The 21,815-nt window shown below is 46.7% G+C and overlaps 1 long non-coding RNA gene and 1 other non-coding gene across 6 annotated transcripts; one reads left to right on the top strand and one right to left on the bottom strand.

Annotated features, from left to right (window-relative positions):
- Positions 1 to 845: 845 nt before the first annotated feature.
- On the bottom strand, positions 846 to 964 carry LOC112484587. Its single transcript, XR_003048049.1, has one exon. It is a non-coding gene; the product is annotated as a 5S ribosomal RNA (ribosomal RNA).
- Positions 965 to 1,886: 922 nt separating this feature from the next.
- On the top strand, positions 1,887 to 18,675 carry LOC107196085. Of its 5 annotated transcripts, XR_003048046.1 has the most exons (8): positions 1,887 to 2,404; positions 2,830 to 2,907; positions 7,607 to 7,962; positions 8,148 to 8,253; positions 8,600 to 8,648; positions 10,699 to 10,926; positions 16,179 to 16,284; positions 16,948 to 18,675. It is a non-coding gene; the product is annotated as an uncharacterized LOC107196085 (long non-coding RNA). The 5 variants fall into 5 exon arrangements; XR_003048047.1 differs by lacking the exon at positions 2,830 to 2,907; XR_003048048.1 differs by lacking the exons at positions 2,830 to 2,907; positions 7,607 to 7,962.
- The last annotated feature ends 3,140 nt before the right edge of the window (positions 18,676 to 21,815 follow it).

Raw genomic sequence — 21,815 nt, forward strand, 5'->3', positions numbered from 1 at the left:
CAGTTGCTAGAGTCTTCCACCAGGGACTCCTCAGTTAGGTTGGAGCTTTCAGAAGGTGGGGACGAAGTCCTCTGCCTCTCCCGTCCCGATGGTGCCTGCAGTCCTTCGTACATGTTTTGATCAGGTGCAATGTAGAGTAGTGGTCCTCAAACTTTTTGATCTCAGGACTCTTTTACACTCTTAAAAGTGACTGAGGACCTTTTTATGTGTGCTTTCTCTAGTGGTGTGCTGAGCTGGGCAGCCTTTCACCGGCTGATTGTGCACCTATTTGCCGCCTCTGTGTCTATGACATGACTTTGGCAGCCTAAAATTGGCCATGATGAGAATATTTACACAATAGAAATTGGAAAATACTACATATCACAACTTTATTGATGGAAACCTGGTTGTTTACATTTACCAGCACACCATGGTTATATTTATCTATGTTCACTATCACAATTTTAAATTGAGAAATTTGTACAACATAAAATACACAGTACACATTTCATTAGCCATCAGTGGCCTTGAGTGTGCTGTGGACTCCCATAAGAGTGCTGGGCTCTGATGGGAGACTGAAAGAGTAGATGGCACAGACAAGAGTGGAGAGAGTCCCCTGGGACCACCCTCCTGGAGAGTGCCTCTATGCTGTGGAAGGAAATTTGTCTGGCACTTCTGCAGAAGTGTGGACATGTCTGATGAGAAGGTCTTCTCCCTTAGCCTACCATCTCCCTGCCATGTGAGTGGAGCATGGACAGGAGAATGAAATTTATTTTTTAAGTGAGGCAAACTTTGGTTGACCTCACAGATTGCAAGGAATTTGTCAGCTTACAATCCCTTATTTATTTTTTATTTTTTATTTTTTACGCCTACAGCACCTGGTCTTCCTAGGTGGTGTCCCATCCAAGTACTAACCAGGCCCGACTCTGCTTAGCTTCCGAGATCAGATGGGATTGGGCGTGTTCAGGGTGGCATGGCCATAGACAGGAGAATGAATTTTAATGAGACTAGATGCATTGATACAGGACAAGGCAAATTTCTCAGAGTTGGTGTGGGGAGACAAGACTTGCAATGAGAGAAGAGGGTCTTTGGTGGAGAGTGTAGAAAAAATTCAACACACACGCCAAAGTTAGTAAAAAAAAAAGTTTATTAGAAAAGAGATAACACTCCACAGACAGAGTGTGGTCTCCTCTCAGAGACAGAGAGTAAGGAGACAGTGAGAGAGACAGTAAAAGCACTGAGAGGGACAGAGTGCAGAATACCAAGAGAAAGACAGTGAGAGGGACCATGAGAGAGACAGAGAGAGTGACAGTGAGAGGGACAGTGACAATAGAGCGAGCTCAGTGGGAGAGAAAGAGTAAATGCACTGGGAGGGACTCTGAGTATTTGGGGAATTCAGTTTATATATCATTCTTTAGTTCCTGTGAGTTATAGTTTAATAGACTTTGTTAACCCATTTCCTTTGATATGGACATAGAGTGAAGAGGAGAAGTGTATGTAGCGTGAAAAGGCAAGAATACCTAGAGTGAAAGGCCTGCTGGCAGTTCCCAGCCTTTAATCCATAGGTTTAGTCATAGGGAATGACTCATGATTCTTGTTTCCCCTTCACAGGTAGGGTAATGGGTTGTTAGTAATCCCAGCAGAAATCTCCCTTTGTTCTGAAAGTGTCCTCTTTGCCTGGCTGCAGAGCTGATCAGTGTATTGCAGTCTCTGAATGTATCTTGGTTAACATTTTAATTCTCTCGCCTCCTCTCTACATTACAGGGACACTATTCAGTATGACTAGATTTTTTAATACTGGGACATGCCCAAAGAGATTTGTCACATAGGCTGAGAGTAGTGACAGGAGGAAAAATAAAACCATTTTGTGTTAGAACTGCTGCCATCAAACTTGGAGGTGAGCTCAATGCATGCATTTTTCTCCTCCCACTTCCCAGCATAGACGAAGAGTGCTGGAGGGTTTCCAACAGCAGAAGTGCCAGAAAGATGACTGTTGTCTAATGTGTTGTCCCTGTCTACCATGTTTTATATGCTTTCCCCTATCTACCATGTCCTGTCTACTGTCTGTTGTCCTTGTGCTCTGTGTCTTATCTGCTGTTTTCTGTCTGTTGTTCCCTGTTTTCTGTCCCTTATTTTATCTGCTGTCTTATCTGCTGTTTTCTGTCTGTCGTTCCCTGTTTTCTGTCCCTTGTTTGTTGTGTCCACTCTGTCCCATGTCTGCTGCCCCTGTCTGCTGTGTCTTTTCTGCTGTCCCATCTGTCATCCCATCTGCTGTCCTTGTCTGCTGTGTCCTGTCTGTTGTTGTTACTGAACTTAAGGGGTTCATTTTGCCTGCATGAATCAAAGCCAGGATACATGGACAGGAATTTGAAGCAAAGAAAGTAGAGGTTTATTTAAGGAAATGGCACCAAGCTTGGAGACACAGGTAAGCTCGTGCTCTTGAGACCTGGCTCCTTGATGGTATGTAGGTAACAGATTATATAGGGCAAAATCACAAGACACTGTGGGTTAGGGGTTTAGGGGTTATACTGGTGTTACTGGAGAGTGGGGTCCTCTCCTGGTGCGTTGTCCAGATTTTTGATGTCTTGAACAAAGAATTGAGCAAGTCACCAAAATACAGTAGAAAAGAAAAGTTTTATTAGAAAGGAAAGTACACTTCCAGATGTGGAAGCGGGCCTTGAGCAAGAGAAGTGTGGCTCGAAAGGTCTGGTAACAAACACTTCGGGGTGTTTATCCCTTTTTGCTGTGGGTGGTTACTTTTCTTAGAGGAATGGGCTTCCTTGATTGACAACTAAGATTGACAAGACTCAGTGATTCATCATTTTGCTTTCTGTGCATGTTTGTTCCCAGAATTCCATCTGTTATAATGATATTAATGAAATTCCGGCCATATGCATCATATCATAATGATGGTATAATGAAACTCAGGTGAGTTGAAGGTCATTGGGGTCTTCAATGGGCATGTGCGAGCGACTGGCTTAAACTGGTACCTAAATCTCTGCCTACTGGTTTCTTTGTGTGAGTTAAAAAAAATGCCTTCTGGCTTGCTTAATTGTGGGCGGATTAGGGCAGATCCCTTCTAAAATAGGATGACCTCAGTGTCTTTGCAGGCAGACGTGAAACTCCCTAACTAACTTTCCTGCCTAGCTCTTTTCTAAGAGCGAGTAAAGGGAAACAGAGTTAGTTAATATATTTCTTAAAAAGTAAAAAAAAAAAAAAAAAAGGACCTTTGGCCTAAAGTCTCCTCCTCTCTCAGACTCTAAGGGCCCGTCTGGCATAATATCTTTTCTGCTTAACAGTGGGCTGATGACGCTTATCACTTCACCTCAGTCCCTAGACAAGGAAAAGAAAATACAAACTCGTTATTTAAATTATACATCTATTAATTTCTATTAGTGATTTGCCTATTAAGTGAGTAAAGGGAAACAGGCTTGGTTAATATACTTCTAAAAGAGTAAAAAGAAAGACCTTTGGCTTAAAGTCCTCTCCACCCAACAGGCTCTTAAGAGCCCTGCCTGGTTTAACACAGTTTCTGCTTAACAATGGGCTGATCACCCTTATCAATAGCCAGAGGATCTGAGTGCCAGGACAATTATCAGGATTTGAGGGAGGGAGCCTTTTTCCAAAGAAAGGAGGGAAGAGATGTCCCATTTCATTTCCTGCTAAAAGATTAAGAATTTTACAAGTGATGTCCTATCTCACTAGGAGCTGATTGGTTGTGTGCTGGCTGGAAAATTACTGCTTGGCTATCGCCCATGGGAACATAGGTTGTCACCCATGGGAACATAACATTCTAACAATAAGCTTTCTGCTTCTTTACTCCCGCTTGCACAACCGACTTGTGGGTTGACAGTTAGTAAATAGAAGAAAAATAGACTTTTGTGTTCAGACAGAATGAGGAATGGGATTTAGGGCTTAAAAACTCTGTACCTCTACATTTCGGGGCTGCTTAATTTGGGGTCTGCATATCCCTGGCAGACCCAGCTGGCTGAATAAAGAGTGTGCTTCCTATAACTCATTGGTTTCTGGTGGTCCGTGTGTCTATTGGGGGCTGGCGGCTACAACAGTTGGAGGTGAGGTAAGGGTAATGAATCTTTTTTTTGTTTGTTTTGATATTGAGGGCAGTTCTGAGGTATTTTTCAGACTCCCTCTGTCTGGTCTCATGGGAAGGTAGCCAGGGGGTCATTCTACCTCAGGGCGCAAGTGGTGAAACGTATCCTAGGTCAAGCTGTTTTCTTTAGCCTGCCAAAAGTCATGACTCTGTGACCATTAGTTAGGTCTGGGCTACTGTCTTCTGTTACCTCTGGGGTTACTGATTACCCAGGGGAGAGGCTAGGTCTCTGAGGGGCAGAGGGGCTTGAGAGAGAGGGAGAGGGATGGGAAGGGGGAGAAGGAGAGGATTTCTACAGCTAAGATTTAAAACTAAATTTACCTAGTCATAAGGATCCTTGGTTTCATTGTGTCCTATTTCCCACATCCTGTCTCACTGTGTCCTATTTCCCATGTCCTGTCTGTTGTCTCCTGTCTTCTGTCCCTTATCTGCTGTGTCTTGTCTGCTGTCCCCTCTATGCTGCATCGTGCCTCCTGTCCCTGTCTGATTTCCCTGTCTGCTGTTCCTCGTATGCTGTCCCTTTCTGCTGTGTCCCATCTGCTTTGTCCTGTCTGCCGTCTACTGCCTGCCATTTCCTGTCTTTTTTCCCTTGTCTGCTGTGTACTGTCTTCCATGTCCTGTCTGCTCTTCCTTGTCCACTTCCTCCGTTTGTCATGTTCTGTCTGCTGTGTGCTCTCTGCTATGTCTTGTCTGTTGTGTCCTGTCTGCTGTCCCCTGTCCTCTGCTGTCCTCTGTCTGCTGTATTCTATCTTTTGTGTTCTGTCCGCCATGTCTTGTCTATTGTTTGCTGTCTGCTATCGTGGGCACATACTTGCCTGCTGGAGGTAGTCCAGCTGGGTCTCAGATACATAATCTTTTCTTAGTGGTAGGTTCTTCCCAACCCTCAATGCCAGACCAATTTCTTGGAGTTCATTATGGACATATGTGTTTTGTTGGGTGAGCCCCCTCTTTCTACCAGCCTGTGACTTCTTGTGACCAATGTTATGAAGGGCCTTCTTTCTGGATAGGATACATTCAGAACTCTTAAGAAAAAATAAGAGTTTACCAGGTATCAGTGGGAGGGGGACTGACTAAGATTCGCTCCTGTCCCCTTGTGTCTGGGGAATGGAGTTGGAGGTGAGAGGAAAGGGGACTAAAGATCATAGCCCTAGGGTGGGTCACTGAAGGCTGCATTATCAGGAGAGATGGGGTCTAGTATTCCTCCTTAGAGCTGGTCCACTGGCACACAGGCAGCTTTGGGGGTATGCAGAGGAAATCCCAGGATAGGCTGGGGTGGGGCACGAGTTTCTCCCTGTCTTTTAGAGGGGTGGGGGTCAGGTTTGCTTTCCCAGCCCCACTCTCTGAGTCCTAGGAGGCCTGGGGAAGCAAGCAGAGGCCTGAGAAAGGGATGCATTTTTGGAATTCCAAGCATGTCTGCTTCCTTTCTGGCCTGGTTCTGCCTGGAAGCCAGGATCTGTGTAGAACTGTTGGCTCCGGGCTCCTTTTAGTCCTACCTCATGGCTCTAGGAGTTGCCAGAAGAAATTTGCTGGGCCCTGCCAGGCCTTACTCGTCCTCTCACCAGGGGGTGGTAGTGAAGGCAGTGCTCCTACCAGGGAGACTGTGCTCCAGAGCACATGGTACTGAAAAAAGGCCACAAAAAATGATATCACTTAATTTAGGGACCAAAATATCATAGGGAACTATTTGCTTGGGACATCATATTAAAATGTTAAATGTAAACATTTTTTAAAAAGCTCAATCTTACTTTATTCTTAAATTTTGGTTATGATTACTCCTATGCAAAGATGATGATGATGATGATGATGATGATGATGATGATGATGATGAATGTGTGTGTGTGTACATGATGCTACTGAGAAAGCTGGACATCTGGTACTTGTGATATGATCATAGAAAGGGTCACTTTTGAAAAGAAAACTGCTGATTCATCATGTTTCCTGAGAACCCTGGGAGCCTCGGTGCCCAGTTGGTAGCCCACTGCCCTCCTTCTTGCTATGGGGCAGGGGTTCTTCCTCTTCAGCTAGTCACCTGTCCCTGCCCCTCCCCCTGGCCCGCTGATCCCTCTTTCCAAGGGTGTAGGTATGCAACTCTCCACCACCTTTCTTTGACTTTCTCACATCCTGCATTTTCCTTGCAAGACTTGCCATTTCCATGTTCAAAGTCTCTTTAGGATACGTACATTGTTGAGATGGGCAGTGAGAGAGTCTGGAGTTAAGACTAGGAACATCTGCATGTGGTTACAAGAAGTTCTTTTGTGAGAGGGTTTTCCTGAACTGTGACCTTGGCTTTCTTGCCCACCTACAGGAAGGCAGTTACTGACATTTAGATGAAGAGGGCTTGGGATCTGTGGCACCTGGAAAATTCTCTGTGCTCCATTTTTCTATGCCTGGCCAGGATGGCACCCAGGCTGGAATGCCATTCCAGCTTCCCCCTCTTCTCTTCAGGCCAGCCTGAGAGCTGGAGTCTCTGTGGCCCAGTCACCACTTGAATGTGGCTGCCGTCTGTGGCAGCTGTCCCTGGGCAGCAAGAACTCTGACATTCTTTCCCCTGCAGCTGAAATTGGATGTGCATTTCAAGTCAGGTCCTACTTACTCTAGCCAGGCATATATACCCAGGGGAGCTGTTATGAGTTCCCTGCAGAGTGTTAGGCCTGCCCATCATGGCCCTCCACTGGGCTTCAGACTGCTGTTTGAGTGACCCTCTCTACAACAGACTCACACTTCTCAGGATTCCTAGACCCCAGGTGAAATCTCATCCCCTACTCCAACAGACTCTCTTGTCTGTGCTGGAGTCACAGTCACTCCCACCTGGATGGTTTCATGGGTTCTTCCTGCCAATGCTGGCCTGGGGGTCCCTCAGGCTCACCCCTCAACTGGGAAGGGACTTTTGGAAATTGAATTGATTATCTATCGCTGGGTAAGAAGTCACCCCAAGATTTAGTAGTTTAAGAATAACAATTTTTCTTTCTTGTGAATCTTCAATTTGGGCTGCTCGTGGCATCACCCGAGGAGTCCCTTCCAAGATGGCATGCTCACATGGCATGTTAGTGCTGGCTGTCAGCTAGAGGATTAGCTTGGGCTTTGGGCCTGAGGTCTCAGCTCCTTTCTGTGGGATGCTTGGGCTTCTTTAAAGCAGGGCAGCTGAGTTCCAAAAGTGAATGTCTCCAGAAAACAAATTGAAAGCCTTTAAAGTCACAAGGCATAACTTATGCCCCTCAATATGGATTAAAACCTTCACAAAGTCTTACCCAGGTACAAAGAGTGGGAACATTGGCTCCACCTTTTGATGGGTGGGTGGCAAAATTATAGAGAAGCAGAGTTCTAGAAAAGCATATGATTCTAGAGGAGCACATGGTTCTAGAAGAGCATGTGGTTCCAGAAGAGCATGTTATGGACAGTATTGGAAAATGAGATCTGCTGTAAAAACAAAAATATGGTAAGCAGCCTCTGAGATGGCCCAAGACTCCCTTCTTCCTGGGATTGTGCCCTTGTGTAATCTCCTCCTCTTGAATGTAGGTTGGACTTATGCACTTCTAATGAACGTACTAATGGCTGAAGTGGTGGGATGTCACTTCTAAGATCAGATTACAAAAAAGCTGTGGTTTCCATCTTGGATGCCCTTGCTCTCTGTTGGATCACTCATCCTGGAGGGGGACACCAACTGTAATGTCAGGAAGCAGCTCTGTGGAGCAGCCTACACGGTAAGGGACCATGGCCTGTCAAAACCGTGTGAGAGATCGTGAAAGTAGAGTTTCCAGTCAAGCCATCAGATGAGACCACACAGCCTGCTGATAGCTTGACTACATCTTCATGAGAGACCCTTGCCAGAGGCCCTCAGTCAAGCCAAGTCCAGAATCTGACCCACAGAAATGGTGAGATAATAAATATGTGTTAAGTTGCTAATTTTGGGGTAATTTGTTACATAGCAGTAGATAACAATAAATGGTTTTGCTATAAAAAGTAGCCTGAACCCATGGTACCCCACGTGTCTTTTCATCCCAGAGGAAATGAAGGCCATTTACTTTCTGGATATTCTCTTCCTTTGCCTTCCCTATAGCTGCAAACAAACCATAGGTCATACTGATAGCAGCTAAAAATCATTGGAATAAAGAGTGAAGGAAGGAAGAAAACAGATTTTGGTGAAAAGATCTTTGCATCAGGAGGTAAGTATTTTATTAAGCTCCCTGCTCTCCACCTATTTGCTAGGTTATTCATGTGATCTACCCAACAACTGTGGGCACCATCCCAGGCTGTGCAGTATTGGGGACATACCCACATTTCTCTAATGTCATCAGCGAGACAGATGGATGAGGCCCTGTGTGGGACAGGCAAGGGTTATAAGAAGAAGGCAAATCTTTCCTGGGGAAGGCTACAGAAGAAGAATGTGTGGGCTTGCAAGAAGGCACAGATGTTTAGAGAGGCTGGGAGAGAGAGGTCAGACTTAGGTGGGAGACTGTTCACTGGTTGGCTAAGGCAAGTGGCTGAGACTTTCCTGTTTTCCCTTTACAGGAGAGAAGCTGGTGGGAGCTAAAGGTGTACTTTCTGGCCTGCAGTGAAGGTGATGAATTTGGAGAATTTTTGGCAGCCAGTTCTGGGCACTGTATTAGAAGTTGTCATGGGCAAGTGAAGATGCAGCAAGTATAGCTCCTCTCCACGGCTTGAAAGATTCTGTCTGTATTGGGAAATACTGTGAGGGATGGGATGGTCCTGAGAACGCCTCCTATTTAAGGGGAAGCCCAGACTCTTGTGCTCAGATGTGAGGTCCTGAGGCTCTAGTGACAGCCTCTCCCTGTCTTGCACCACTGTCGATCACCTGCCAGCTGCATCTCCACCCTGAAGCATGTGCTTCACTCAAAGTGCCCAGGCTGTTTCAGGTGCTCTTTGTGGATGCTTTTCCCTCTCTCTGCAGCATTCTGTCCCCAGTTGTCATTGTTCAGGTGTCTTTTCCCTTCAGAGCTAAAGGGGATCCCACCCCCTTCTTCCCTGCCTGGCAGTATATCCACCTCCTGCCCCCACACTCTAGGCTCTCCTTCTATCAAGTACTTCTCAGTTGCGCAAAGGCACTGGGGGCCATGTTCAGGCCTTCTGACCCACTTTCCTGCATCCTGATGTCCTAGCTTAGCTGTGCAGACATCCTGACCCAGGAACCTCCCACTGACTCATGGTGAGGCACTTCTTTGCATGAACACGAGTGTTTCGGAATTCAAAGCCGACCAGAACTAGGACAGGATTCCAGGTCTCCTGACTCCTACCACACACCTCCTGGAACACTCCCCTCCACCCTTGGCAATACCACTTTGCTTCTCCTTTTTTGTAGTTTGGACCTTGAAACAATGTCCCCACAGTTCTGTGGTTCAGTGTCCAAGTCAGACCTTTTCTACTGATAGAGACTCCAAATTTTGTCAACATGCCTGAGACTTCCTAAAGGGATGTTAATGTTTGGAAAGATTCCAGGAGCCCTTGTGGAAAGGTGCTACATGGAAGAGATATTCCTTTAAAAACTGATTGTAGACTCCCCCCTGAGACCTGGTAATTAGGCAACTGTTGCTGCACTTGAGTAGCTACAACTTTAATATCTAACTAGATTGTAATTAAGTTGGGTCTCCTGGAATCTGACACGAGTATTGCTTTGTATTTGGGGAGAGAATTCCACCTGGGTAGCAACTCATTACAGGAATGTATTGGATTCCAGGAACTTTGCCAATTATTTTTTCTGTAATTCAAATGTGGTTTTAATCTCCCTCCTTGCAATTTCCTCTTAGGTGAATATAATGTCTTCCTGTCCCTTTACACTTCTCTGGTATTTAATTAATCAAACATCTTATAACTAAAGCTATATGTAGGGGTTTCAGTTTGAAGTCTTAATTCAGTCCCTGTCCTAGGAGTAGGCTCAGAGAGGACATGTGTGGGGAAACCCAATGGGAGGGTGGGTAGTACGGTTCAGGGAGCCAGAACCTGGACATCTAACCTGGAGCATATGTGAACTGGCCAGATGCTCCCAGTTCCAGTACCTCTTCGTGGGCACACTTGAGCTACATTTCCTAGCATCCCTTGCATAAAGTTGAGGTCAGGTGACTGTGTTTTGGCCAATGGAATATGGACAGAAAGGTAAGGTATACCAACCTTCAGGCCTGGCAGAGCCTCATCTTGTGTGTTCTCCACACTTTTACTCATTGACCAGCAGAATTCAAGGGTCCAGAGGAGGACCCCAAAGACCCTCACAGACAGTGCTCTTACAAAATAGCAGGAGCTGGAATCCCTGAACTCCCAGGAGAGCCACAGACCAGAGCACCTGTAATGGGTTTGCATGAATGAGAAATACACTTGTATTGTGTTAAACCAAATGTTTTAGTTGTTATAGCAGCCAGCATTAATTACCCTGACTAATATACTAATATTTGGAGATTCAATTTTCTCACCTGCCAAATGGATAAAATGGCATCATCCCCAAACCACTTCAACAGGGCTGTTGAAAAGGCAAACAATGGATGGGAGAATACTTTGAAATGGGTAATTGTCCTCAAAGGCAGGACTGTGTTTAGAATTCAGAGATAGTATTTACATGCTATGCTTTATATTCAAAATGGTGCTTCATGTATTATTCATAGGCTGGCTAGACAGAGATCTGGAGCCTGGTGGGCGAGGGACCAGCCCTGAAGCTGACAGCCTAGGTCCTGACTGATCAGCTGGAAGGCATCTTTTTGGAGGAGACTGTGAGAAGAGCCTTGCACCCAGGAGCCAGGGAAGTGTGTGCTCATCTACCTTCCCTCCTGCTGGGAGCTTACAGCAGGGAGAGCTTTCCTGCTCTAAGAAGGCCCAGCACCCTCTTCAGCCAGGTGCTCAGGTTCTCTTTCCAGTCTATTGAGACAACTGCTTCTCTCTAATTCTCATCACATCCCTCTTTTTATTCTGCTGGGCTATTGCCATATTTCCTTCCTTGAGCCCTGTCTCTTCTTATAAGGACACCAGTCCTATCAGATCAGGGCCCTACTTTTATGACCTCATTTAACTGTAAACACCTCTTTATAGGCCCTATGCTCAAATAGTCACATTGGGGATTAGGGCTTCAGCACATGAATTTGGGACAGGGATACAATTCTGTTCATAGCAAATGGTGACTTTTCATCAAAATAGAAAATGAAAGCTGTAAAATTTTCCTTAATTTTCAAGTACTTTGAAGGTGTTATGCCTGTGCTCACCACATTGAGCACAAGAGACCTGTGTTCTAATTTTGGCTCTTCCTTAAACTACCGCCTATATCTAACCCACTACTTAGGCCCCTCCTGTGCCTATGGTAGGCATCATTTAGCCACCACACAGCACTTCTATTCTGAACTGACAGGCAGCTTCAAAATCCTTTTCAATACACTGCTCCAGGCAGCTCTGATTAACCAGACACAAGTGACTTGTGACTTAAAAACAACCCATTTTTCTTGTGTTAAAGTATAAGGTTGCTCAAAACAGGGCAAGGGCTTCTCATCTTTGTGTTCCACAAATCTAGTGCTCTGCCCTGCGGAGGCTCAATGACAATGTAAGGAGCTGATCATGTTTGTTAGCTGTCACATAGTAAGGATAATTCCTGTCTTGACACACCAAATTGTGGGTAGAATTTAAAGTGGCAATGAAGAATCAAGTATTCATTGGAGTAGCGAATTCAAGCACAGAGACTCAGATGGCGTTTGATACTTGTTTGCTTAAGGGTAAATTATTAAATTAACATTGATAGTAATGACTGTGAATGCATGGGTGCTCAAGGCAACTCCCGCCTAAGCATTTTTCTCCTTTTCTCTACTGTACAAAGTGGGCGTTATTGTTACCCTTCTGTAGAGATCAGGAAACTGAGGCACAGAGAAGTAAGGCAACTTACCAAGGTCATGTGGGTGGATAGGTAGGCAGGCAGAGAGACGAGGAATATTGAGGGCCCCCAACGTTTGTATCCTTCCAGATCATCAAGGCCTTCTCTAAGCACCCACCCAGACTTTTCTGACCAAAATGGCATAGATACTGAACAATTGCCTAGGCCAGACCTCAGCAGCCAGGCCCAGAATGTCTGGAGTTTCAGGTGGGGGTTATGGAGAGAGAAGAAGAGGGCGCAAAGTGTCTGCTGGGTTTTGGTGGCTGGAGGCTGGTTGAATGGGGCAGTTAGCTCAGCTGCGTTTCCAGGCTATGGTTGGAATCCTGCTTGGGTTTCTTTAGGGCTGATTTGTGCCTGCTGCCAGCACAGCATTGTTCCTGGAACAAGAAAGGCTTTTTATGAGGGTTCCCTGGGAAATCAGACATGCCCAGGCTTCTCTTCAAGTGTTCCTATTCCCTGCAGGCTGGTGGAAGGCGCCTGTGTGGTTCTTAGCACTTGAGAAAAACCCTCTTCAAAACAAAACAAAACAAAACAAAACAAAACAAAACACAACCTTATTGTTTTTTTTCTCCCTTAATTTAAAAAATAATGCACACTTTTTGCATACTTTGAACGCATGCAGAAGACAATGAAAAACAAGTGGAGCCATTGGTAAGCTTAGCAGCCTGAGATGCCTATTGGGGAAACCAACTCCGCCTGCAGGAGTGAGCTCCCCTTGAGCTGCCCTTCCTGATCATAGGAAAAGGCTGCCAGAGGGGCCTGGGTAGGGTGGCATTGTCCCGTGTCCCCCTCATCCCATAAATCCCTCTTAGCCAGAGCCTGAACTGTCCTGTGGAAAGATTGATGGGGACTTCGCACCTGTCAGCTGTCTCTGCCATGGCATACTTGTGATTTAAGTCCCCTGACAGCCTGAGGGAGCATCAGAAACTATCCTGGAGAAGGAGTGTGGAAGATTTGGTGTCATTGACCCCCTGAAGGAGACATGTGAGGTCACAGGTAGCCAGAGGCTACAACGAGCCTAGGATCTGCCTGGCAGGAGGTATCTCACAGCTGTCCTTGTGGAGAAGGTCAAGGGACAGAGAGGGACAACCCATAAACATTTTTAATTAATTAATTAATTATAAAAAAATTATTATGGTGACATTGGTTAAAAAAATCCAATTGAGTTTTAAGTGTACAATTCAACAGTTAGTCATATATATATACTGCATTGTGTGTTCACCACCCACAGTTAGATTTCTTTCTGTCACCACATAGTTGACCCCTTTTACCCCATCTACCTCCCCTCCTCCCCTCTAGTAACCACTAGTCTATTGTCCATCCCACATATAAGTGATATCATGTGGTTTTCAATTTTTTCTGTCTGGCTTATTTTGCTTAGCATGATTATTGAGGTCCATCCATGTTGTCGCAGATGGCAATATTTCATCTCTTCTTAATGGCTGAGTAATATTCTATTTTATATATGTACCACGGCTACTTTATCCAGTCATCTATCATAGGACACTTCGGTTGCTTCCAGGTCCTGGCCACTGTGAATAATGCTGCTGTGAAGAACATCAGTGTGCAAATATCTTTTTAGATATGGGTTTTCAAGTCTTTGGGGTAAATACCCAGTAGAAGGATTGTGTATCATATGGTAGATTAATTCTTAGTTTTTTGAGAAAACTCCATGTTGTTTTCCATAGTGGCTGTACCAATTTACATTTGAGGGGGATGGGCACCACCTTCTCAGCAAGGCCATACCTCATACTGGTCTATCTGCCGCAGCTGCAGTTTTGTAATAATTTCCCAGAATTTTAGGGAATGAAAACTTGAAGATTGAAAATAACTCCACTTCTTATCTCTGCAGGGGAAGAGGTGAGTAAAGAGGCTTATGCTAAAGAAGTGGCTGGTGTAAGAGAAAGGGTAGTGTCTTTGGAACTGGGGGAGACCTGCTTTCTGGGCCTGGCATGCTTTCTTCTCCTGTGGGTTTACACTCGTTACTTCTCTTTCTGGGCCTCAGTTGTCTCATCTATGAAATGGGAATGACTATTGTGCTGCTTTTGATTAGGTGGCCATCAGAGAAGTCTTTCAGTAACTAGAAGTTGCCATATCCTCTATACGTCTCAATATCATCTGTGGATCTTACTTCCTCCCACCAGTACTTCTACTAGATGGGAATTCTCAGTCCCACCAGATGGATGAGGAAACTAGCCTTAGAGAGGCTGAGCAGCTCATCTGAGGTTCAACGGTCAGGCTTGAATATGGGTATACTCATTCAAGGTTCCTCTGGCCTCCTTGGGGGTTTAATCTCACTTCTCTGCCTTCTTGTCTTGGACCATGCCTGCCTGCCAGCTGGGCTGGCCTCCAGGATGGCTCTCCAATGACCCCTACCTCCAGGCTAACCTTGCCACATGATGAAGAACCTATCTCCCCATAGGTCCTCTCAACATCCAGATCCTGCCACTCACCCCTCTCCCATGACAGGCCACACTGTTGTGTCACTGGGTAGCTGCTCTAGATCAAGCTCACTGTCCTCTTCTCCTTTCCCTCCTCCTACCCCTACTTGGAGGCTAGACCTAGACTGTTCTGGTAGGGCAGCTCTCATGATGAGTGAGTCAGTGGGATACCTGTTTCATAGGAGTCACTTCCCCCAGGGTTCTTTTTTTCTCTCTCTAAGGTGGCTTTTCATCCTGCTAGTGAGAGGGTTCTAGGGGACATGTTGACAGGGAATCAGCCTTTTGGCAAATCACAGCTCCTTGGGGCTGACTTACCTGATGGTGGCAGAGTCTGTACCTCATTTTGAAGCCCAGGCACAGTAGTGCCCACTTTCTGCAACCATGGGCCCCTTCGCTGCAGCGGCTGTGGCCATCTTTGGGGGTGGCTCCGGGATGGGCTGAGAGTACTAGTGCCAGAAAGTACCCCAAAAGCCAGATGAGTCAGGGGCCACAGACAAGCTCACAGTCTGGCAAGAGGGGACATCCAGAAACTTTCCACCATGCCCTGGTGAGGTTCTTCCTCAGGCCTGTCCCCATGAGTGCAAGGAGAGGAATGATCTGCTTTCGGTTGGCTCTGAAACCTTTTCTTTATTATCTTTTAAAGTAAAATATCTGGTGCATGCAAGAGAACATATAAGGCATGACTATGAATTGAACTTGCAAATATATACCCAATCAAGCACTGTCACCTGATTGTCATTTGGTGTAGAGTGGGGGTCCCCAACCCCCGGGCCAGTTCCAACCAGTCTGTGGCCTATTAGGAACCAGGCTGCACAGCAGGAGGTGAGCAGTGGGCCAGTGTGAGAAGCTTCATCTGTTTTTGCAGCCACTTCCCAGCACTAGCATCACCGCCTCTGCTCCACCTCAGATCATCAGGTTAGATTCTCATAGGAGCACTGGTTCCTGGTGCCAAAAAGGTTCAGGATGCTGGTGTAGACAGAAGCAGCCGGTGGAGAATGTAGGTTATTAGGCTATCAGATATGGACTTAGAAACTTATCTCCACCACTCACCACCTGTGTGACCTTGGTGTGTCCTTGCTGAAAAATGGGCAACAAAAGTTTCAGAGTATCTTTGAGGAATGTGTCCTTAGACACCTGAAGAGCTTTTTCTCTATTCCCACTTCCTGAACCAAGACTGAATGTTGATTCTCTTTCAGGGGCTGTCTTGCACAAGGAAGGAGCTCTTGACCTGTGCATGTTCCTTGAGTGAACACACATGGTGCAATAGGGGTGGGTGCTGGGTGGCTGACGTGGTATTTGTCATCCAAGTATCCATGGCTGCCCTGCATCGCGGCCATCAGCCCAGCCTTGGTGACGTCACTGTCTCTGGGCAACTTAGATTTCTGCTGCAGCAGGAAGGGCCATGTTGAATCTCCAGAGACTCTTTGTGTGCGGAGCAGCCATGACTCCCTTAGGTGGCACCTGGGGCCCATATAGTATTCTGAGGCTGGCTATCATGCAGGTATTTGCTGTGTGTGAAGTCCACGGGCGTCCTGGAATAAGAAGTAAATGAAGCACTGCCTTGGCGCATCTTGGCCAACACTGCTCCTGAGCCCAGGGGCTATCACTGGCTACCCCAGTTGTCCTTGACAGCCTTTGAGTGTACGGCTGCTCTCTCACCGTGTTGTCTCCTCACAGCCATCTCTTTGCTCCTCATAGACTCAGCCATAAGTTACACACATCTAGTAATTTTGTGAAAATTTATGAACTCCTCTTTTGACTGTGAACACACAACTTCCTTTTCCTCCTTTAGAGCTGTGAGAGTCGCTTTGTTAATTTCCAGGATGATGTCAGCAGAACCTGTTAAGATAACTGAAGACCCAAATGTGTAGATTAAAAATGGAAGAAATGTCACCAAGGTATGTTTTGTGGCATTTCTTTAGGAATTGCACCAAATGTCAGAGGCCTTACTTGAGCTTATTCTTCTGTGACAACACCCACTGAGGTCCCCTTCTGAGTCTGAGGGGTCACTCCCATCCCAAATACTCCCTGCCAGTTTGTGTGGTGTTGATGTCAACTGCCTCCTTTGAGGCCCTCCCTGTGGCACATAGATGGAAGGAAAGCACAGGGCAGGCTTTTGTTTGAAGAACTCTTTCAGGCCCTTCCCACATCTGCTCTTTTCCCACTATCTTCAGCATTTCATCCTCAACTGGGCTCTTCTGACACTCCACACAACTCTTCCTAGGGATGTGTCTGAGCTTCACACTGGAGCCTTTAATGCCCCCAGGCTAAAACCTGCCTTGGCTCTGTATAGCCCTCTGGCTAAATTCTGTGCTTTCTTCCCAGTCGTAGGTCTCGGCCTTCCTTGTTCATGTTTTCTCACCCCTTTTGCTCCAGTGGACAAGCTGTGTGGGGTTCCCTAAATGGGGGTACGGCTCCCTCCTCTGACCCTTCACTCACACCATTTCTTCCCCCTAGAACACTGCAGAATTCCACTCCAGTGCTACCTTCTCTAGAACCTCTCCTGTATTGCTGACAGCACACAGGCACATCTTCTCACTTGTTGATCTCTCTCTTCACAGGGCTCTGGGCAACTGGTGATGTCTAATATCCCTGGAGCAAGTTGTGGTGCTGACATGCCTGCTGGCTGGACCAGTGAATGACCTGGCCGTCCGTTCCCTTCCGGGCTCCAGCAGAAGTTCAGGGCTAAACGCCTTCCTGGATGACATCCTCGCTTCCCTCTTCAGTAGAGTCTTGCATTGAATATATAACCTTGCAGATATACTGCCCAGAGTGGGTGGGAGCGAGGAGGGAGTCACAAGAGCAATTAGAGAGTGAAGACTGAGCAGATGGGGCTTTCTGGTGGACGAGGGCAGGGGAATATTTGTGGCTGCCTTGGCTTGGCATGCCGGAGGGAGAGAAATTGTAAGTATGTGTGCCATGTAAACACTAGTACATTCAAACTCACAGGCAGGTGTGCAGGTGCCTTGGGCTGTGTGGTCTCCCTCTATGGTCCCCCACCTGGCGATGTCTAACCTGTTCCCTGGCTCAGAGAGCAGTGGCCCAGGCAACGGCCTTTCTTTCTAGAGACAATGGGCATCAGGAGAGTGGGGCCAGTGTTGCCAGGGGCTCCTGGGTCCCTGTTATGGGCCGGCCCATATCCCAGCCCCACAGAGAATACTGGGCTTTGGCTCTAGTGAAAAAGAAGGTTTAAGCTCCCACAGTTCACAAGTGATGGTGCTAAGATTTGAACCTGGCTCTGTTATGCCTGAGGACTTTCCTCCACACCATGTGGCACCTGGCTTATGGAGAGCTGCCCTCAGAGCCAGGGCTCCATTGTTACCCCAGATACTAAAGAAGATGTTTGGGAGGAGGTGCAGGAGAGGGGCTCTGAGCTGTCAGACCAGGTTCTGCCTCTGTGAGTTCCCAGTGACGGTTGTGCAGCCTGCTGCTCTCCCTCCTATCCAGGCAAGCGGGGCTGGAGGACACTCTCTCATCCCAAGGCAAGGCTGGGAGAAGTGGGGGTGAGAAATGAGAATAGGGTCAGTACCAAGGACACCAATGGAGTCCTTGTTTACTGCTGATGGAGTAAGCAGTAAACAAGCTTTCACATTTCACTGGAGCTTACTCCATTTCTTTTTGCTGTGTAAATTTTCTCATTTTCATTCCAGAACCTTTTCTTCTTTCCCTCTCAGCCTGATTCAGAGTTGGGGAGGCTTAGAGCTATACCACAGGCCCAGGAAGGCCCATAAATAAATGATGATGGAACACTCTTCATCTTGAGGAATTTGGAGGAAAACAGATGGTTGTAGCTGGGTGACATTTACTTTACTGTCTGTCAATATTTGAGAGGTTTTATTACTTTGTAGTGCCAGATTTTAGAATAAATTAAATGGCTAATGGAAATATTAAAATAAAATTAATTTAACTAAACAAAACTGGGAGGATTGGTACAATTTGTTTAGAAGTTACTAAATATATTTTCAAAATGAATCTTCAGGGAGGGGAGTAATTCCTTATTCACCTGGTGGAAGCCCAGCCAGCCAGACTGCACTATGCACTTTCTGGGGCCAGGACCTGGGCCAGCATTGGCATGAAGCTGGGCTTGCCTTGGCAGGCTTGTCCCTGGAGAGCTCAAAGCCAGACAGCCTGGCGTGTGGGAGGCAGACATGTGGGCTGCAATCTTGACCCATGCTTTCCTCATGTGCACAGGGTTAAAGGAGGCCCAAGGAGGCCAGATTCTGCCTGCTGCTTCTGTGCCTTCATCACTCTCTGGGCATTTGCTCAGTGCCCAGCTAGAGGTAAAAGATTCAGAGAATAACTTCATATGCCTTCCCTCAGCAAGCTCACAGTTTAGAGAGGAGAGCAGAAAAGGTAATACGTAAGATATTTTTAAATAACATGGTGCTAGAGATATGCTCATGGTGTTGAAGGAGTGTATGGTGAAGTTGCTTTTATTAATTTTTATTTATTTATTTACAACAAACATTGATTTGGTGCCCATAGAAATAAATATGGAAGCAATTCTTTGCTCAATAGCTCTTCCTCATGGCCCAGCCTTTTTGCCAGAAATCACGCTATCAGAAAATCTTTTCTTGGACTAGTGTTGCTCTCTTCATGTGTCTTTTATAAAGCAGTGGGTAAGACTATCCATGTCCACACCCTAATGACTTTCCTCAGAAACAGAGAGATGGGCCTTCAAAGTCTTTGTTCTTGAGAAAGAGAAGAAGGAAGAAGAGAGGAGAGGTGGCAGTCCAGGATGTGGGAGTCAAGGACAGCCCACAGAATTTTTATTTAGCGCTGACAACTCCCTGGGCTGGGGAGCCAGACAAGGCTTGGGCCAGGCAAGACTTTCAAGACCAAACCCTGCCTTTGGATTTCATTCTACATGGATGGGGATCTAGGGAAGGATGAGGTCTGATCTATGCTTTAAGATGAGTTCTGTGGTTGCAGTGGATGGGTGGGTAGAGGAGCCTGTGTGTAAGCAGGGAGCATATGTAGCTGTCCTGGCCAGAGAAGTTTGGTTTCAGAAGGCAGATGAAGTTGGGGATAGGTACACAGAATAGGCAGTGGCTCACTGCACATGACATGGGTTGGAGAAGGAAGAGTTTGGAACATAATACCTTTGAGATGCCTGGGAGAAGTAAAGAGGTGCCGAATGAGGATGTAGAACAGTCTGGAGAGAGGACTGCAGACATATTTGGTAATCAGCTCACACAGATGGGCCTGGATGGGAGCAGGGAAGGCTTGGAGAGCAAAGGCAGGGGTCTGCAGTCAGCCCTGGGGCACTGATACTCAGAGCTGAAGACCAGCAGGACAATTGATGGCTCTGTGGACACAATGTGAGCTGAGCCAGACCAGAACTCTGTTGGTACTTGGTCCCTGCACACTCTGCTCTAACAAAGTGGGCAAGGTGGCACATTCCCAGAATCAATGTCTAACCATCTTTGAGGGTCTGGGCATTCCTATTTCCCTAGCACATGGTTAGCCAAGTAAATGGCTATAGAGCCCTTTGGGGAAAGATTGAGGAAGGTCACTAAATGTCTTTGCTGTGGTGCTTGCATCCTTCTTCCTGGGAACTCATTCAGAGGCTTCAGATTGAAAGCTGGCTTAAAACCTGATGCTAGGCAAGGGCCTGGAGCTTACTTTTCAGTGGAGTCTTTGTCCTTAGTCTTCTAATCTTTCAACCATGATTCATTCTGACTGTATAAAGTAAGCAACACCCTTGCTCTTAGCCCATCTCTCTTGCCTCTAGGAATGCCATGTTCTTTAACTGTCTCCATAGCTTTCTGCCAGTCAGGTGCGACTAGCTGCCTCTTGGATCTTATTGCTCATTATGTTCACATGCACACCTGGCTTCTGACATCAGGTGCTGCCCTGCCCTCTGTCTCAGTGGGCTTGTCTCTCCACTGCTACCAGGGAGCCTACTTCTGTGCAGCATCCTCTGTTAGACCTACATGGACAGCCAACTCTGAGCTGTTAAGGGCCTTTGGGGATACTCATTACTCCTCACTAATGGATGGGGCATCCTCAAGCCCTCTTGGGGAACATGGACACCTGGTGATTTTCCTTCTTACATAGTCTATTCACTCAAACGGGTACATTCTTTGTACTCTGCCTGGAGTGTCTGTTGTGGCAACTCTGGCACTTTAACTTCATTGAGCGTGGACCACCACTCCCTTCAGGAGCCATGTGTGGGAGCTCTGCTCTCTCAGGTGTTGCTGGAGCATTAAATCCCATATCACAGGAAGCCTTCCTATCTTAGTATTTTTTCCCTTCTCCAACTTTTCTATCTTTTGTTATAGTGCCCTAAAATTTAGTCCTGTGCATATCCCTGGCTCCCATGGGGGCATGCTGGGTGGTCCTGCAGCTTATTTGATCTGTCATATCTTTCTTCCTTTCACAGGCCCAGTGTCTTTCCTGATAGGCTGTGCTGGATGGGATCCTAGTGCTTGGGTTGGTGGCCAGAAGGTAGGTGGGTACTTTCTTAGGGGAGAGGCACTGTCTTGTGTGGCTCTCTCCTAGTTTGAGCTGCTGCAGGGCCTGCCGTCATGCCGGGCACCATCTGCTGGAAGGGGAATGGGCTGCTCTGCCTCCCATTAGCAAGTTTAGGGGCCTGAGAGATGTGCCACTAGATATCCTCATCCTGTCTCAGGTCCATGCTTTGCATACTGGGCCCTGACCTTTGTGTAGGGGGTCTGCTAGGGTGGAGAAGTCCATCTTCTCGAAACTCGGCACTCTTACAGTTAAGTTCTGAGATTAAGTTCCTCTCTCTCTTCTTGGCTGTAGGAGATTTGAATCCCCTTAAAACTGTCAGGGAGGCCCCTTTAGCTTCACATTTTGCCTTGAGTTAGTAATTAATCACCCCAAGCCTGTCATTTTTTTTCTTCAACAAATCAATGACCTCAGCAAGTTTCACTTATTCCTTAGTCCTTATTATACACACCTCTTCTGTCAACCTCTCATGGGCAGGGATGCTGCCCAGTGTGTGTGTCCTCTGCTACAGGCCTCCTCTCCATGGTCCCCACCAGCACACTTACCACATATGCCAGTGCAGGGTGCAGGGCTTCCACTTCCTATGTCCACTCGTGCTGACTGCATTGCCAGGGGCTGTGAGAGAGCTGGCTCCACAATTCCCTTTGGAGACTGTCTCTGAGATTGCTGCCATATCAACTTTCTTAGGTTGAGTTTTCCAGAAACAGAATCTGAAATTGGAGAGTTAGGTGCAGGATGTTTACTGGGGAGTGATTTCAGGAGACACATCTACAGAGGAGTAGGAGGTAGAGCTGGGCAGAGGGAGGCACTGGCTAGCAACATGATTGAAACTGAGGCCTCAGCCCATCCTTTGGGTGCTCTGGGGCAGGGGTGGCCCTCAGAGCTGTCCCAAATGGAGTCAAAGAGTCAAGCCTTTGGATTCCCCAATCAGGCAGTCACTGGCCTATAAGCCAGC

Source organism: Pteropus alecto, unplaced genomic scaffold, assembly GCF_000325575.1.
Source record: "Pteropus alecto unplaced genomic scaffold, ASM32557v1 scaffold607, whole genome shotgun sequence".
Taxonomy (NCBI): domain Eukaryota; kingdom Metazoa; phylum Chordata; class Mammalia; order Chiroptera; family Pteropodidae; genus Pteropus; species Pteropus alecto.